Source organism: Corvus brachyrhynchos, unplaced genomic scaffold (genome assembly GCF_000691975.1).
Source record: "Corvus brachyrhynchos isolate BGI_N302 unplaced genomic scaffold, ASM69197v1 scaffold245, whole genome shotgun sequence".
Classification (NCBI taxonomy): Eukaryota; Metazoa; Chordata; class Aves; order Passeriformes; family Corvidae; genus Corvus; species Corvus brachyrhynchos.
Genome location: NW_008238988.1, coordinates 947,432 through 952,162, shown reverse-complemented (window position 1 = coordinate 952,162; position 4,731 = coordinate 947,432).

Sequence of the window (4,731 nt, the reverse complement as noted above, 5' to 3'; positions counted from 1 at the left end):
GATGTCACTCTGGTGGCTATGACATCACTGAGGACAGCACACAATGGGAGCTGTCCCCAGGGCCATTGCCATCTTGTCAGCCAGGAGATGAGGGCTCTGGTGGTTGTGACATCATTGAGGACAGGGCACAATGGGACCTGTCACCAGGGGCATCCACAGGCAGTCTCAGCTCCACTGCTACTGGACTTGGACTACTGGCAAGTCGTCATGCAGGGGGAAGGCTGAGCTGGATGGAGGACCAGGGTGATGCTCAAGGGTGTTTCTAACCCAGAGGGAGAGCTGAGTGCCCACAGAGACTTTGAGGATGTGCTGCGTGCCCCCAGCTCCCTACTCCCTCCCACTCTGATGGAAGTATCTTCCTTTCACCTCCTTCAGGCCATGTCCTTGGTAGTGACGCTGTTTCTACTTCTGCTGGCTGTCCAGCCTGTCCTGAAGCAGGATCCCCCAAAAGATGTGGTCATAGCCAGAAAGATGCTGCAGCGTGAGGTGTATCTGCGTCAGGAGATGATTCGCCTGCTCCAGGAGATTGAGGAGAGCGCAGAGGAAGACATGCTTCTTTCCACATTGAAGTGGCACTGTCTGTTTTGGATGGCTCTAGCAGCCCTGGTTCTGGTCACTATGGTCTTCTGGATAGCCAGGCCAGGGGTGTTTCATGAGCCTCCTCAATTATTCACAGCCCACTGTTCTGGTCTCCCATGGGATGTCTCTGAGTTTGAAATCAAGCTGATACTTGGTGAGTAAAAAGCTTCTGGTAGCTGAAGGAAGAAAGCGTCGTCAATGGCCTCCAGTCTATGATTCTGTGAATCATTTGTGCACCTTCACAAGATTAAATAGATCTGTGCAGAGCCAGAAAGCACAGGTTTCTACATGGTGGCAGTGGTAATCTGCCAATAGATTCCTCTCTTTGGCATAATATAACCCTATGGATTCCTCTCCTTTTATAAGTGTCATCACAGTGTCATCTCTTTCCAGGCATCTCCCCATCTCTGCTGTGTGAATGCATGTGTCAATCTGGAGATTTGCACTTTTCCGGGGATATCATTATCTGAGAAACACTTGGTGTGAAACCCAGGGGTGGGTACTTGGGCACACAGATGCAGATCCAAGACTCCTGTGTAGCCTTCTTGCTGGCTTTTGGGACACATTGCTCTGCAGGCGCACCATTGCCACTTCCAGCAAAGCCAGAATGATTCCACAGGGATCAATGTGGAGACTTGTGGAGCTGCAGCTCCTGTTTACAGAGATGCTTTTGGGCAGCAGGAGATGAACTGCAGAAGGTGGCAGCAAGGACAGAACCACGCCGCACACCAGGCTGCTGTCATGCTGGCTCAGGTCAGGATGTGCCCAGTGAGGTTTCCACTCATCACCGCAGGATGGTGCCTCGAGGGAGCTGCCCCCAGCTCCTCTCACAGCCTTAAGAAGGTCCTGTCAGAATCAAGAGCGTGGGGCTTTGCCCTTCTCTTACCTCCTCTTTTTCCTCAGGCCCTCAGGAGGAGGATGCTTCAAGACAATGAAAGGAAAGGGTTTGGACTGCTGTGTAAATAAAGAGCAACCTACTGGAAACCTTAAGTAAGGGTTTTCATTAAGAAATCTTCATTAAGAAATTGTCACTAAGGGAGAGTGCTGCTGTAATGAGAAGGTATCTTAAAGGACAACCCGACTAGTGCAGGGTGTAACAAACGTCTGCAATAACAAACAGCAAGAAACCTAGGAAAAAATCCTAGGGTGTGTTATTCCATCCCTTTAACACCTTTAACCTTGCTGCTGGAAAAGGATCAGATTCCTTTTTCACCCCAGAATACACATCTCAATTGAGCTGGTTTTTTTTTTTTTTGAGACAGAATGGGCACTGTGGGTACAGGACTGTTTGTGACAGCAGCAAACTCAAATGTTGGTAATGGCTTTTCCAAAGAGAACAGACCCATTCCCCTGCTCAGATTTAACGTGGAGTCTTGTCCAGCATCTCCAGCTCCATAGCCCTGGCACAGATGTGGGAGCAACCCGTGAAGGGATGCTGTGACCCAGGAGGGGAGGCTGCAGACCATGAAGGGATGCTGCCTGCTCCTGGCAGCAAGTTGCCATGGCTACAAGGTGAGGTGCTTTTGGGGGACAAAGGAAACTATGAACTCTGGCAGGCCTGCTAGTTTGCAGCCTGCCCCGGGAGCCACGGTGATGCTTTGTGTGGAGAGGACAAGGGTCGGAGAAGCTCCAACCCCTTGAAAAGCCACTGCCTGTGCCAGGGCTCTCAGCTTTGCTGTTAGATAAAAATTTAAAAAGGGAAAATTATTAATTCAAAGCTGACTAGTTCGTTTTCTCATTCCTCACATACACTCCTTAGCCTTTCAAGCTTAATTAAAAAGGGCCAGAAAGGTTATGCTGGCAAGGGGAGCCCACAGCATTCTCCTCACAGCAAACACCAGATTTTATGCTACTAACAGGGGAGAACAGCCTGTGTGTCATGAGACAGCAAAGTGTCTGCTCCTTCCTTATGCTGGGTGTCCAAAACTTGCGTGGCTGATCTTCAGTGATACATATTCAAGACTGTCATGCTTTGTTGGGGTTTTCTTTTTGGTCTTGTTTTTTTTAAAATATTGCATTTTAGAATATTTTGAGTACTGTGAAAAATGCTCCAGGGAATTGGAATATTACAACAAATTTCTTCTCTTGGAAGAGTGATTAAGCACTGAATCAGTCAGTGCTTAACAGTCATTTCAGGGAAATGGCTGAGTCATCATCCCTTGAAGTATTCAAAAAATGAGTAGACATGGCACTTCACAAAATGGTTCAGTGGGCATAATGCTATTTGGTTTAAGGCTGGCCTTGATGATCTTGGAGGTGTTTTCTAACCTTAAGGATTCTATGATTTTATGACCAGCTTGAGCTTACATTAGCTGACAGTTCAGCTGGCCATCTCTTGGCTTGTTTGCTTCTGAAAATCCTTTGGCCATGCCTTCACTGCAGGACTAGCTACTCCTGCTTCCCAGAAGTCCTCCCTGGGGGCAAGTTCTGGGAATGACCAGATTTCCCCAACACTATGATAAAGAATGATGGAGAAAAGCTGATTATTGGACCACAAATAGCCTTGGGGAATGTAACCCAGGCACACCAGGCACACAGACAGGAAGGACAAGGTGGTCTGAGGGGTCATGGACTGCTGGTCACCTTGGGAAGATGCTCAAAATGGACTGCAAATAACATCAAAGGCACTGAAAAGATATTCCCTATTGCTGTGCTGAGTTGGAATTCTCACCTCTAATGCAGTTGGTTATCTGTATGTTTTCATAAATAAACTGAAAACAATAATTTTTTTTGTGCTGGGCTTTTAGACCACACTCCAGATCAATGGTCACCCTGGCACAGAACGTCAACTGCTAAGGCTCATGTCCAGCTTTTCATCCACCAGAACCCCCAACTCCTTCTCTGCAGGGCTGCTTGTGGATTTTCATGATGTTCAAGTGAAGCACAGAAACAAAGACCTTTTGCTCTGTATGCCCTATTTTTCAAACTCATGTAACTGCAGCACTTCAAATCCTATTGGAAATAATTTATACTGTAGAATTGCAGAAAAGTGATGTCGCCAGAGTTAAAATGGAAGATAAAAAGTTCTGTGAGTTTGAGGACTCTCACTATGAATCCCAAAGGAAATGGCAATTTAAATTGGACAAATCCATCTTGCACATTTCTGGAATATTCATTGCCACAGACTAGTGTATCTTTTTTCTTGGTGGTTTTTGTCTTAATTTGTCAATAAACTGTTGCTCACAAATGTAGCCAACCAAAGTAAGCTCAGAATTTTAACTTTTTCTTTCTTTTCCTCTTTATGTGGAATTTGCCAACCAAAGTAAGCTCAGAATTTTAACTTTTTTTTTTTTTTCCTCTTTATGTGGAATTCTGTGGAATTAGACCTTGGGAAATATTTTACCTGTCATTGTAAAAATATTACTGTTCCATTCAGTATTTTGCATGGCCAGTACAGCCTCATCTCTGCCAACAGGACCAAACTACATCAAGGCATTGCTTCTCAGGCTGTGAAGGTGGTCATGATAAACTAACACCAACTACCAACTTCACTCAAAAAACCAGCAATTATTTTCTCCTGCCAATTAAATACTGCATGTTGTTCATGTTCTCTAATAGAAAGATTGTGACTTCTTTGCATTTTTTGCTATATCTTTTTATGACTCGTAAATACACCAGTATTCCCACAAGGCAATTTTCACAGAAGGCACTCTGTTTTCTTGCAAGTTGTACATCTCCAAAAAAGATAAAAACCCTTTTATATCTCATAGTATTTTGATTTTTTTGGTTTTTTGTTTCATTTTGTTTTGTTTGCTTTATTTGAGAAAACCAGAACAGTTTGCTCATGTCTGTGGCAAGGCTGGTACCTGTTCTTTGTGTTCCTTACTGAAGGACTGGTTTCAGGAACTCCATCATCCAGTACCCCATAACTTTTTAACCAGGAAGTATTTGAGCACTAAAACCCAACAACAGTGGAAAGTGACTTACTGTTAAACTTGAGAACAGCAAGTACTTCGCCCTTGATAAGTACTTCCTTGAACATCAACTGGTAGCATTTCAAGGCACCATTGAATTAATGCTGTTTTTCTCACAAGGAAAAAAGGGCATCATGCTTTCGTTTTATTGCTAAATAACATCGTTCTTCACAATGAGGCAGCCAACTGATAGCAATCAGGAAAGATAAATAAGAAGAACTTACTACTTTTTCATTGT